Here is a 15,146-nt window from a genome sequence, read left to right as displayed (position 1 = left end):
GTTGGAGCAAATGGCCTCCAAAGGTCTCTTCCAACCTCAGCCCTTTTGTGATTCTGTGATGCTGCAATCTTCAACAGAACCGGTTGCATCGATCGGTTGCAGCTGAAACCAGCAATGGTTTTTGGCTTAGAGGGTGTCAGTTTTCTCCAGAGGAATTTCCTGAGAAAAACTAAAATGTCTTAGTTAAAAACAAAAAATAACAGCGAAAACAACAAAAAAGGATTTGTATTAAGAGTTGTAGATCTTGAATTAGAAAGGTTGGGATGTTTGGCATGATCTCATTTAGATTCTCTTGTTTGAAATAGCATTTAGGAGTGGTCTGAGATGATTAGTTTTTATGATAAACCTTCAAAAAATTCAACCTGAATTTTTCAATGACTTTTAAAAATAGTTTTAGCAACATTTTAAAAAATGTGGAGCAAAGAAATCTTTCTTCTGTGTAGTCCCCTCTTCCTGATACAGGTTTTCAGTCAATCTGAATCCACTGATATGCACACAATTTTGCCAAGGATGTGTAAGATTAAGAATTAAAAAGCCACAATACTACTTAGTGTGTTTAATTTACTTTATTTGGTAGATATTTTTTCGAGGAAACATTTTTAATGTTTTTTTTGTATATCCAAATTCATACCAGAAATATATTTTCCACAGTCAGCATGTCATAAGAGCTTCATTTTTGTCTGTTAAAAGTAATTATGGGATTTGACTTTATCTACGCTTTTATTTCTACATCAGTGTAAACAATGATTTCTTTTATTACTCTTTATTATTCAGATGTGTCAAAGAAATTCAAAGAAAAACAAAACTTTGCCGTTGAAAACAAGATTCCTACACTGTCAGACAACAGTTTCTTAAAACACTGAGTGAATTGTTTCTTTGGAATAAGAGGATGCATAGAAACAAAACCTCCACCCTTGGAGATATTCAAAACTCACTTGAACAAGGCGCTGAGGAACTTTAATTAATGCAGAAGCTGGTCCAGCTCCAAGCAGGGGATTGGACCATACGTGCTCCAGAGGTTCCTTCCAAACTGTATTATTATACTTTTATCACAAACCTTTGTGACACAGATTTGCCACGTACACACACTGAAATTGTCAGCCCGTGGGGTGCTGGAGAGCAGCAGCACAACTGTGCGTGGACACCCAGTGCTGTTCTGGCTCCTGCCCTCTCTAGGAACGTGGGGCCACTGCCACACCTCACACGCTGTGCTGAGCGCAGCCAGGAGGAATGCAAATCTTATTTGTTCTAGGACTCGTGAGCCTGCAAAGGTGGCTGAAACACCTAACCAGGCTGAGAGTGGCTGTCGGTAGTAGAGAGTTTTCTTAGCAGCTTGTTAGAACCTTGAAAGATGAAACTGGCAATTGCATTTACTGATTGAAATCACTTTTCTCCTTGATTTGCATTTAAGCTATTCCAAGGAGTTGTTTAATGCCAGCCTCCACCCAGTCCCCTTTATGCAGGCACTGCATAGAGCTTGTCATTCAACTCCTTGGACAGAAGTCTGCAGGACTTTGCTGTCCCCAAAGACGCAAGGACTAATGCAAGGGAGGGGAGACTGTCCCTGTCTCAGGGACAGAACCGCTCCTCTAAGACTGCCATGCAAAACCCACAGATATTCTGCACCTGCCCCTGTCACCCCTGTCCCATCACTTAACATTTGGTGATAGATACTTGTTTGTTCCTGCCATATCCCAACACGCTTTAGCCACATCTCCTTAGCAAAACAAACCTTGTTAAAGTCATAAAATGTGATTAACAAAGAACAAAGATTTCCTCCTACTTTCTTTATTAAGCCTAATTTACACACTACTCCATCCTTACTGTGCAGGTTGATAATACTTAAAGGGCACTGAGATATGTTAATAACACATACTATACTTGGTGATGTATTATGAAATGTATCCCATTAGTCACTTTTTATCTGAAAGGCAGAAAAATTTCCACCTAGCAACAGAAAGGCATTTAGTATTTAAAAAAAAAAATACTTGGCAGGCATGTTGAAGTACACCAGAATGAATCCAGTCAGAGGTATCTAGAGACAACAGGAGCATAGATAAATAAAGTGTTTCCCATCGCAGGGCTGAAGGATAACACAAAGCTCCATAACCTGGAGGAGCAAAAGAGAGGCACAGGGCAGCCCATTTGGCAGCCTGGGGGCTGTTGGGAGGAGGCACTGCCCTCAGAGCTGGGGAGAACAGCATGCCAGCAGTGCCCTGCTTGCCTGCTCCCACCTGCCATGGGGACCAGGTGTCACTTCCTATGCTTAAAAAACCTGATATGCCGCCTAAAGTGCCCTATAGTGGATAGTGTTGGTGACTGAGACTGAGAGACTCATGCTAAGATTTCCCATTTTCCTCATGTATATGAAAAAATAAGAATGTAACTGGTGCCTTCTAGGGATCTTAGAAGGGATCTTATCACTGGAAACCAGAGCAAGAAGAACACTTCAGTTTTGTGCACAATGCAAACCACATACAGAGGACAAGAGCTTTTAGCGTCCCATGTGTGCATCATTAACAACCTAGAGAAGATTTTTTTCAGCGATCTGTAATTTATTCTGAAACATAAGCTAAGCCTGTTGTATGCAGAAATGTTTTTGATTGATAGGCCAGGCAAAGGCCACAGCATTTTTTCCAACTGCATCATGTTTTAACCACATTAAAATTTTCATTCAACTCTTTTCCTTTGGAGAAGGAGCTCTTCTAGCAGAAGAGGAGCGTGCGACTTGCAAACTTCCTTCTGTAGCTCAAGAACTGCATGCAGAAGAGCAATAGCCAATTATATTTTATTTCCTGTCAGGTGTGCCATGTGTCAACCTCACAGTGTTACATTGCTGGAAAGTCATCCTAAAATGGGGTGAAGGGATTACTTTCCCATTCATAAAGTGGCACTGCTTTTGTGTTTGACCCCAGTGACCAAAAGAATACAAATAGGCATGGTGAATGCCTGTGATCACTCTCTCTGGCTTCTGGTCCTGGAAGCAGCTGATTTATTTGCAGGACAGACTTCCTGCTGCACAGTGAGGACCTTCAAAGGAAGGAAGGACAAGTTATATAGCCCCAGCTCTCTTGGAGAGGCAGGGGTACACCCATGGCCATCAAAGCTCATGGAATGTGGGCACTGCTGGACACCTCAGGCCATTTGTTGTGATAGGAGGAATGGGTTGGGTTCTCAGCTGGGATTCACCATCCTATTTCTCTGGAGGCAGAAGATGTTTGCTTTGTTTTAGTAGTGGTAGCGATAGATTTGTGTCCAACTGTAGGGAATGGCTCCACGCTGCCTAAAGTGGCCGTCTAGGATGTTCTTCAGATGCTCTTCTTATTTGGACCTACTGAAGGCACTGCTGATACCCTTCTGCCCAGGAAATGCTCTTCTTACCCTTTGTGTTGAACAGAAGTCCCTTTATTCTAGCTTAGGAACAAGTCATAAGCCATGGTTTGAAGATAGCTGAAATTGTCATGCCCTTCCCTTCTGTTCAGCTGAGCCTTCGTGCTTCCCACCATGAATCAGGCAGGGCAAACACAGCCAGAAAAACAAGTGCTGAAATCTGCTGCCAGAGCTCGGCCCCAGCACACAGTCAGTGCCCAAAGCTGGAACTCAGTCACGGGGGAGTTGATAGTAACGCGCAGCAAAGAGCTGAGTGCTGTCCTGCTGTTGCTGAAAGCATGAAAAATACAACCTTAATTTAGAGACTTACTAAGGCACATTACAGCAGGGCATGCCAATAAATGTGGAGCAAAGTAGAAGTGCTCTGCTATAGTATGCACTCTTATTGCAATAATAAAAAGAATTACCTTCTGGAAAAAGAGTTTCAAAAGAAAAGAGGATGTTCTGCTGTTTATTCAACAGTAAAAACAACAAAAAGGCAATGACATCCACAAAATGCCTTCTCTTAATAGTGAGTAAAAATAAGTTAATATGAACCAAGGCTCAGAACATCACTGTTTCGCCTCTTAAAAACAGTTAATCATCTCTATGGCCTGCAAGATAACCTACATAAGTGCTTTATTTCTTTTTCAGATTTTCTCTTCCTCGTACTTAACATGTCCGTATTATTGAATTTTGTACTTAAAAGCAATAAAGCCAACAGCCAGAGAAACATGGGCACCTTAAAACAGTGCTCAATGACTTTCATTTTCCCTGGATGTGAAACAAAACTGAAAACCCATAAGACATCACCATGAGCTCCAAAAGTGTGGTGTGCATGTGGGGCCCCACGAGCAGCTGGTGCTAGTTGCTGCCATCTGACATGTCCTGTGAAGCTATTCCTTAGTTCCTTGGTAAAACGCTATAGAAATCCTACAGCTTTTGGCCTTTTCTCTTTGTAGTAGCTTGGTGCAGAGATAATTCTCATGAGTTATAAACCATTCTCCAGCAATGAAGGAGTGTTTGGGATTTCCATCACTAATGCTAGTAAGAAATCATTTGGCTGTCACTAACGTTATGTAAATAGATGGTTCGTGTTTATACTCGACAAAACGCATTTACAAGAAAAAGGCTGACTAATTCAGAGGTCAGCTGCTAATTCAAGGTTAGTGAGCAGTAGGTTTTTTTTCCCTGCCAAATAAAACCATTAAAGGCTAAATTAAAACCATGTGCTCTAACCTACCTTTATGTAATTACTGATATAAAGAGGGTGGAAGCAATTTTGCTATCCCATTTAACGTTACTAATGCTAGTAATACTAAGGAGTGAAGTGAAATGCTGTCCTACAGGAGGTTTTGCACAAGAAGTAAACCAAGACTGGTTGGCCTAGAAAGTGTGAAGTCCTCCAGTATGTGGAAGCCCCATTTCAGTGAATTGTCTGGATTATTACGGTGAGTTACAAACTAGAAGCTTGATTTCTCTGAAATCCACTGAAATACATGAAAATTTAATCAGCAAATTATCTTGTTCTGAAAGGAGAGCAATTGGCTGCAGGAACACTAAAGCAAAGTGATCAGCCTGATGAGATTTACTCCTTTCAGAAGTTTGGATATCCCAGTCATAGTGAAAAGAGGTTAGATCTGGTAACTCCCTAAGCCCATTCTAGATGGTTATACTGAAGATGGCTGCCAAATTTATGGAAACTATCAGCTACCAACATTTGCCCAGCATTTAATTCCCTCCTTTAGTTACTTGTTCATCACCACTGTGATTCTGTTCAGCCGCAGAAGCACAATCATCTCAAATGGTTAGACAGGGAGGTCTGCTTGGCTCCTTCTCCCAGTCCCCCTGTATGCAAGAAATGTTTGTTCCAGATCTGTGAATGTATGACATGGTGACAAAAGTTCAAGAAGATGCAGTGCTCTTAAGTGGTAGATCTGTGGCACACATGTGACTCTTATACACAGAGCCAGCCCAGTCAGGAGCTTCTTGAGTCCTTGGCCACTGGGCAATGGACCATGTTAGGGATCATTTTGTTTTTGCTACTGATCCCAAACAACACTTCTAGAGCTTACAGTCACAGAAGAAATTCTTCATTTCACACACAGAGTATTTACTTGTGCAGCATTTGTCTTTACAGCCAGCCAGCTTAGTGAGGAAATTTCTTTCCTGCAAAATGACTGCAGCCGTATGAAGTAACTTTCTAATTAAAATATACATTGAATTATGAAATAAGTAACAAATGCTCACACTGCCTGCAGCAGAAGTGCTAAGTCATGGCTTGAAACAGTGATTGAGCATCTGCTGGATGGAAGGCAGGGCCAACCCAGGGCAGCTCAGGTGCACGCAGCGCACCTGACTGACCAGAAGGGGTGGAGCCAGGATCCACCCCTTCCAGACCTCATTTAAGGGTTGGCAGAGGAGATGAGGGTATCTTGTTGGAGATCCTTGACTACCTGAGGCCTTCCAAAGGTAAACAGATTTTTTTTTCTTCTTCTTCTTCTTTTATTTCTCTGTCCACAACTGATGCACTTGGGCTTATTCTCTCCTGCTACAGCCTAAGACCTCGCTATCCAACTGTCATTGCTGTGCTTTCCATCTCATTATAGTGTTACAATGCCCCAGTACAAGCATCCCCTTAATTTGTGTGTTGTATGGGTTTGCTCCTTTCACAGCGTCAAATATTTAATGCTTCCACGTACTCAGATATCCTGCTTCTCACCACTCCTGAGTATCTATAGATGCCTCCTTCTCAAAATAGATGTAATAGGCAAGGCAAGGTCTGAGGCATCACCGTGTAACAAAAACTTTAGTAATACGTTTCATTGCAAATTTCAGTCAACAGTGCAGTTGGTGGAAGGCTTTGAAATGTACTAGCTATCCCATCCCTTGTGCTAGGGCTTGTAAAGACCTGAGAAACCTTATGAGGCTCTGAGGTGTGCAAACAGGAGTAGTGTCAAACCAGGATATTTGGAGTAGCTGAGTGTGTCATAGAAGAAGTGAATGGGATGGGTAGAAATGGAGGGTCAGATTCTTAAAGGCAGGGAACAGGCTGCCATAGACGCTAAGCAGATGCTGGAAATCACAGTATCTCTCCAAAACAAAATAAAGATATAATAGCTAAGATGAAAAGGGCTAAGTATTCACTCTCCCAGCAGTATTTCTGAGATGCTGGATCTCAGTTGTCTTGGCTGAAATCTTATTTCCCAAATGGTCTTATCACTTCAGATGTTATGTCCATACTGCACCTCTAAGCCAAGGAGCTGATACTAAGGGACCAGTGAGCAGCAGTGAGCAATGTTGATAGTAGATGGATGGTTGGACTAGATGATCTCAGAGGTCTTTTCCAACTTTAGTGATGCTATGATTTTATTGGTCCCAAAGTTGGCAAATTAATTAAACTAGCAACAAAATGCAAAGAGAGACATGTTAAATGCCCAGACTAGAGGTGGTCAACCCAGAAGAGTTGCAGATAGGATCACCTCATGCTCAAAATTTTGGTACCTAAAAATGGTGATCATGTGCTCTTGCAATTGGCTCGATATTGCCTGTAAATAATAGTACAGTATTCGAGGTCTGCTGATCCAGTAGAGAGGAGAAATAGAGTGATAATAACCTGACATTGAGTCATAGAATAGTAAAGTTGGAAAAGACCTCTAAGATCACCTAGTCCAACCACCAGCCCATCCCCGCCATGCTCATTAAATACATCTCTCAGTGCCACATCCACACGTTTCTTGAACACCTCCAGGGATGGTGATTCCACCACCTCTCTGGGCAAAAATTACAGTTGATGTGGCTTTGAGTTATGCCTGTGCCTGGATTGTGACCATTACTGCAGTGGCATCATGCCTTCCACATGGCAAGATACATAGCCCCAGAAGAAAGAGCTATAGGCTTTTAGATTTAGTGCAGAAATGGTTTTGAATGGATCAGTCAAGACAACGATAATTGCCGTGAGGCTTAATGTAGCTTGTGCAGAAAATGTTTCTCAATTGCTTATGGTGTATTGTCAGATGTAAGAGCAGACAAATTGAGCAGACTGTGAAAATAATCCTAGCAGAGCTTCCAATAACAGAAGTTAAACTTTGTTGTTGCTAAGAAATGTGAAATTACAAGAATCAGTAATACCAGTTGCAGGAAAAACAACGAAAGTGTACAATATTGTTAGCTATAATCATTCATTGTATATCATCTGATTAAGAGAACATGCTGAGTAGTATTTTCCAAGACTTGCCCTCAGATAACACAATATTTCTTGGCAGGGTAAGTCTTCCATATTGATAAGTACATAGCAAAGCTCTTTGTAAATTGAGAAAACAGTTTTAAAATCTTTGCTGAAAAGAGCATATTTTTCCCTCTGCTCACTGGAGCCTTAAATCATATTAAACCTCCCAAAACCTTCCAAAGGCTTTCCATTATCTTAAAGGGGACTAATCTGTTGTTTTCCTGAGTGTTTCTAATAATGTAATAAAGCAATGTTAGGAATACCTGAGAAAATAATAAACTGATTTACAACATAATAGTTTGAATTTCAATACTATCCTTATTTGGAGGTAGTAGTATTAACTTTGGCAGATGCTACTCTCTGAAACCTAGTGAGAAATGAGAATGACTGATTGTTGCCAGCTAAAAATCATATATAAAGCATATATAGCAGCGCCCATAATAGACAATAGTTTAATCTGAAGGGCTATGCATAGCTTTCAGTCACTTGGGGATCTTAATCGTCTGTTGAGATGTCAGAATTACGAACTTCTGTTAGCCTTGAATTCATGGGATTGATAAGGCATGTCTTCGCATGACAATTTATCTTTATACCATAAACTTGAAAGGTCTTGAAATGTTTTCCAGCTCACAGAAGTTATTTTTGTGCAGTAGTTAAGAATTGCTCAATTGCAGTTTTGAAATTCTTTAAGGATGAGAAAGTGATGAAGAAAAGATGTTTTCAGTGACTGAATACTCCTTATCTTCATCTCATGCTGTGCTAAAAGTTTGACTGCTCCAATTTTAAAGCTATCTAATCTTTTGTGTGCTAAAGCATATGAAATCATGCATTATTAGAATACGAATTACAAGAAGAGCTCATTTATTTGGTGTTATATATAACCTTTATCTAAAATGCATTATGGTTAGAAAAAAAAATAATTTAGAAATATTCTCTAGTTTTCAAATGAACTTTTCTTTCAGAGAACAAAATTGCTTAAGATATTGAGATTTTGGGGGGGGTGGGGGGAAGCTATTTATTTATTTATTTTTTACAAAGTCTGTAAGCATCAGTGCATGTTTTGATACTTGACAGTTACTTGGATGTGAGTCTTGTGCTGAAGGGATCTTTGTTAACGGGAGATGCATTCAAGTGAGCATACAGACCTCAGGAGTCTTCCACCAGCAAATATCCTTTAGAAATATAGGTTCTTCAATTTCTTAGAACATGTGGAATGCATTAGATTCATTTCGGTGTTGCATCCAAGGCATGTATGAATATTTTCTTTGTATACACATAGTTGGAAAGATTGCAGAAATCTGTTAGAGGCAGTCTGTTTAATGCTGAGCTTCCAACTGGAAGTAATTTTAATTGTAGAAGTAAGGACTTCTATCAGTTGTTGGTTTTTGGTTGTTGTTTTTTTTTTTTTTTAAGATGTACTAAAATATACTAAAATGATGCTTATCAGTTTCTCAATAAATTGAGACTTATCATAGTGGAATGCTGTACTTGAGAGTAGTGGAAATTTCCACCTTGGAGAAAAACACGGGATACAAGAAATGCAAAAATGTTTCCTAAACTGTCATTTAAAATAAAGTTCCCATTTTCTATCCAAAGGGTGGTCGACCCGCCCAAGAGTAGTGCTTTCATGGTAGGTTATTTGTTTCAGGACAAAAACACAGTGCAAGCCTGCATCCAGTCTTCAGTTTAGTCACAGGACTCTGGGGTTTGTTTTTTGTTTTCAAGTGTCCCTAAATCTTTCTCCCTGTTCCTCCACTACTAGATTAATTATTTTCCGTGCAAGGGCTCTTCTTTCAAAGTCTTCCATTATTCTGTTTTGACCATAGTGGGGAACTTATCCAAGCCAGCAGAAAGGCAGCCTTTATCACAAGAGGCTGCTCATGAAGTGGATGGTTTCATACATTACTGTGGGAGAATTGCCTTAACACAGCCTATTCATGCTGATGTGCCAGGTGCATCCACTTACGCAGCTCAGAATGCTGCTACCACCACATCCTGCACTGCCAAGGCCATTATGTGCTCTGAGTGATGGAGCAAGAGGCAGGACTCGGGTCTTCTCTGCTGGAAAGTGGAGGGAGAAAAACCAATCTTTGTCCCTCAGAAAAAATCTGCTTCAGAGAGCCTGTTAACCCTCTGCTGCTCTGCACTGCCAGGGCTTCAGGAGGAGATGGGGAGGAAAACAGCATGGGCTTAGAGCAGGGCTCTCCTCTGCATCGTTGCCCTGAGATGCTGTAAAGAGGACAAAAGGAAACTTGGATATAAATAGAGAATGACATTTTCCTTGCATTGTCCACAATGAATACATTTGTAGATGAACAAAATCATTGGAACGAAACAACATGCATGCTTGCTGCTGAAGAAAAGCCTGTTTGTGCTTAGTACATTGGAGACATTGTTTGGAAATAGTTCATCCTTTTGTAAATATTGCCTCTGCATTGGTGCCAGGGTCGTTCTTGGTTTGCGCTGTCAGCTGAGTAACTATCAGTCCTGCACGTGCTGTGGGGAGAGCTTTTAATATGGGCACCAGATTTAAAAGGAGAAAATTATCCTTGTAAGGACTGTCCTCTTCATTTGTAGTTAATGCTGCTCACTTTCCCCTTGTTTCTCCCAGGCTTACCCTGATTTTCCTGCATATAAAGTAGGAACTGTTGTGTGTGTGTGTGCATCTGAGGAAACAAATGCTCTTTTCCTTCTCTGTAGAAGTTACACAACAGCCCTGAAATAAGGATAGCTAAGCCACAGAGGGGAATAAAAGGGTGTTTAATTCACATCACCAGAACTTGCCCCAACCCCCAGGTTCTGCCAGTGTGTGCTCAGATCAGGAGACATCCTTTTTCAGACCAAATCCTGGAAATGTTGCCTTTGCTTTTCACCTGCAGTGATGTTGCTACAGAAGCTCTGGTTGTGTCCTCTTTTGCTTGTGCAAAGAGGCCCAATTCTGCTGCTGCCAGCAGAGTAGCACTGTGTTGGAGATCCAGCCCTTGGGTTCCTTTGCTTCTTTGCTGGAAAGATGTGCCTGTGGCACTGTTTCTTCTTTCCAGAAGTTTTGAGAATCCAGCAAAACAAATAGCTCTGTCAGATGCAAACTGAAATCTATGAAATGAATAAAATATGTTCAGCACCTAGTGAAAGCCTTCTTGTATCCCTGATGAGAAAGCAGATCTGATGAAAAAGATGTTTGTATTTGTGCCCAAAACCAGCTTTTGGGCATCATAATATAGGAAAAAAAGAGTTCATTAGCATACTGAAGTAATGAACCAAAACTTTAAGAGTGCTTGTGCAACTTTATTGATGATAGTGGGAAAGAGCAGATGCAAAGGAGACAGAATGAAACCATTGAACAAAAAAACCTTCATGTGATGTATCTCATCAGAACACTTGTAAGCTGAGCAAATCCTGCAGCTTCCCTTCAGTCAATGGGAAAACAGGCTCTCCAAGCACAAGCAGTGTGACCTGCTGCAGGTCGCTACTAGGGACTGAGGTGACCTGTGGTACAAAGGCAGTTATTCCTCTCTCACCAATGGGATTTCAGACAGCAGGTATGTTCTGTAGGTGTTTAAAGGCAAGTGAGATGAATCCAAAGTTTTTTGCTAGCAGATCTGCACTAACGGATTTTGGCAGTTGCCTTGGATGAATATGTTAAGAAGTGAGAGAAGTATTGCTGCAAACAAGGGTGGATCTGTTGGGATTTTCAACAGGCAGTCTGGGAGGTAGTTTTCACTGCTCTGCTACTCAGGCAAAAAGCATTTTACAAATGTGTTGCTTTTGGCAGCTGGGGAGCTTGCAGGTGTAGGGAGTATGGAGGACTCAGGCTCAGCCTGGCTGTACAGGCCAAGATCTGCCTCCAAAGAAGGGCACTGGAGATGAGCAGCCTGCGGGTGACCCTGGCTGATCAGTCCTGCCTCTGGAGGAGCTGGCCTCTTCCTTTATCTCAGTCATTCGTGCCTTGTTCTGTGCCCTGATCTGTGTCATGTGAAGTCTGAGCCATTCCCTTGTGGTATGGTCAGTGAGGCTATAAACTGATGAAACCCATTGTTAAGCAAGGGTGTTAAAATCCAGCAGCAGGTTAGAAGGTGTGTGCTTTCATAAGGCCAGGCTAGACAGGGCCTTGGGCAGCCTGATCTGGTGGATGGCAGTCCTGCCCAAGGCAGAGGGTTGGAACTGGGTGGGCTTTGAAGTCCCTCCCAAACCATTCTAGGCCTCCATGATTCAATAATTGCATGCTTCTGTGATAAACCCCTTTATTTTGTCTATGTGCAGTTGGGTACCTGCATGCCTGAGAAGAAACCAGTGTTTTCTTTCCAACTACACAGCATTTTGGAAAACAACACCATAGAGAAACCTGACTTAGGAAACCTCCCATCACAGAATTACCTTTATATAGGCAGTTGCTAACATATAGATCTCCCCAGAAGCTGTACAGGTGGCAATGTGTTTTGAGATATGCAATAGGTCTGGCTGGTCATATTTTGTTTGTTTTCCACTAGAAATGGGATTTCATATAATTTGAATCAAAGAATATTAACACTTTCGATATTTCCTCGACTTCCAAAAAGCTAAGTCAGCATGTTTACACGTCCATCTTATATTAAAATTGCAAGTATTTTATCTTGCCTTGGATGTGTTGTGCTGCCCTCATTTCCCTGCCTGATTAGAAATGGGCTTTTATTTCCAGAAAATATCCTTCTACAGGAGGGAAATTAATATATTTGTATCCAAGATACAGTTCTCCATCAAGATAAACCACAATCTGAAGCTATGTAAATTGCAGGACCCTCCAGCACTTCATGATAGCAGGCAAATACGGTTATCCTATGACACAGACAAATGTATGAGGGGAAAGAGAGCTACTGACTTGCCCATAAGGTAGTCAATGGAAGAGGTGAAAATTATACCTTTTAAAAAATACTGTGATGTTCAGGCAATTTGGAAAATATTTCTCTGCCCTAAAAAAAGGTATTGCTCAAGCTGAAATCAAATGTGGTAGGAGCGGTGTGAAAGGCTGCCGCAGGTTCTAAGAATAATGATGCCACACATCCTGAAGATTGCTGCGTTCTTCCCTCCCTGCTTTTATCTCTATGGCCTTTCCCACAGAGTTAGAAAGTGTCACCCTTCAAATCAGAACTCTGTATTTTGCAGTCTGTAGAATTCATTCATTTTGCTTCCTGGTACAAAAGGAGGGCTGGGGTGTTTTCCTGCAGGTTGCACTGAACCCAGCTAGAAGTTAAGGAAAGTCAAGGCAGCATGCACCGGCTTCATACCTGGTCATGGTGCTGGGTTTGGGTGATGTGAGTCCTGCTCTGGCCTATGGGTCTCCAGACTCCTCCAGGTCTCTACTGGAAGGATCACTGTTGCTAACACAATTCCTTCCTTTTTTTCTTTTTTCTTTTTCCTGTGTTATTGCAGTAATAAAGATTTTTACATGTTGCAGTCTCCTTAAAATGGGGAAATGATCTGCAAGGTGAAGATGAATGTCCAAAGACTTTACTAATTAATTGAGAATTTACTTCATAGTTGATAATAATGATTTACTGGAAATTAGACTATCATATGTCACCTCAGGTGCTGCTAGTAAATACCTTAATGCAAACAGCTTTGATGACACCTAACTCAGATTTCCTTGGTCTGCCATTCAACAGCTATTTGGAGCACAGGATATAGTAGCAAGTTGTCTGCAAAACTGTTGCACTGTTTGCTTTTTTTCCAGGTGCAATGCTATGGGCCCCTCCAGACTAAAACCTGTGTGCTTTCAATGATAGTAAACACAGAATAAAAAAAAAAAAAAAAAAAAGGACATGAGTTTATAATTGTCTCATTATTAATGAAAAGTTTTGTGATTACGTTGTACAAGGTGTTAAATGTTTGCTTTTTTTCCCCCCTCCATCTTCATTACATAGCTTTCTGAGGTTAAAAGTTGAGAAGACTGCAGGAAGCCAATTCTGCTACCCAAACTGCATTCATTTGAGTTTCAGACATGTGGGGCTCATTTCAGTATAGCTGCCTGCATGTTATGCACTGCTGCAGTGGAGCCAGGATTCCACCAGTGTTTCAACCATTTAAAAAGCACCAGAAAATCTATGGGTCAAAGGAAGCCAAAATGCTTCAGCAGTCTACTGAGGTTGACTAGAAGCATAAATTTCAATGAAAACTCCATTTCTGTAGCACACATTGCTATGAGTTACCTTCTTATATGATAGAACTCAGCGAATTTCTCAGGTTCTGTAGGAAATTCAGAAGAATTAAAATAAATACGATAAAAACTGGAGTAGTCTAATTGTATGCATCAAAGTCCCCGCAGCAGAGAAGATCAGAAAGTTGACAGTGTAGAATTATGGGCTAATTACTCCAAGCAGTAGAGGACTGAGCAGTCAAGCAGACAGTAGATGTAAGTATTTCTTTCCTCCCTAGTTGCAACTCTGCACCAGGTTTAGAGCTTTGATCTTTTCCCACACTCTCACTGAGCAGAAAGAAGTTTATCTATATCTTTATGGGACAGAAGAATAATAAAAAATATTGCAATACAATGGAGTTATTTCAAAATACAGTTCCTCTCAGTACTGAGTGGTTTCTTGCTAGAATATAAATAAGGTGTTAAATATAAATGTTCAAGAGAAAGCATTGTCTACAAATGAACATCCTGTCTTACACCTTGAGAGTGATTTAAAGCAAGCAATTTTAGTAATAGGATTCTAGCAGTTACCTATACTACAAGCTTTTACCACTGTCTTTAGGAGACAATTTGACATCATAAACACAATATATTATTTATTGTAATTTGCTTTTATCGTGCAGGTGTCCCACTTCAGACCAGGGACCTTTGTTCCTGGCACTGTAAAAATTCATTACAAATGTGCTCGGAGAGATTAAGGTGAGTATCTGGCTACATCTTGGCCTTGATTGCAAAGGAACACACTATCAAGCCTCCTAATAACATATTTACTGATGTTCGACAGGATGCTAGAGGACAAAACTGATCAGTGTGCTTAAAAATGCTTGCTGCCACTGTACAGTGGTTAAAAATGTTAGCATTCATCATGCATGCAGCTAACCTGCTGGCAGAACACTGGTCCCACCATCTCTCCCTGTGTTTCACAAAGGCTCTGCTCCACATGCCCATCCCTGCTTCTCACTGGTGCCCTGAGCGGTAAGGGAGAGGAAAGCTATGAGAGAGGGAGAGACCCTTGGGGCAAAGGGGGAGAAAGGCTTGTATTGCAACCCTAAATAGAGCAGAACAAAATATGAAGATCTCCCCTGCGACAAGCAGCCAGGTCAGATAATCCCATTCATTAACTTAGTCTTGATTTAAAAGCAATTTCTTTTAACATTACTCCTATTGAAAAGCAGTTCTTAGAGCGATCTCCTTCATAGAACTGAAAAGTGTCTACTTTCAATTTTAGTCATGCTTATGCTACTTAAGTACCAGCTTTTCCAGTCTTTAATTTTTTCACACTTGTATTAAAAACATTCCCTCCACCCCCCCCTTCTCCCCCCCCATGTCCTTCTTTTCCTGGGTTGATGACCAAAAGTCTTTTTAACTAGTTTTTCTACG

The sequence above is a fragment of the Meleagris gallopavo genome, chromosome 2, assembly GCF_905368555.1.
Source record: "Meleagris gallopavo chromosome 2, MGAL_WU_HG_1.1, whole genome shotgun sequence".
Taxonomy (NCBI): domain Eukaryota; kingdom Metazoa; phylum Chordata; class Aves; order Galliformes; family Phasianidae; genus Meleagris; species Meleagris gallopavo.
The sequence above is the reverse complement of the archived record's forward strand: the minus strand, read 5'-3'. Positions refer to the sequence as shown.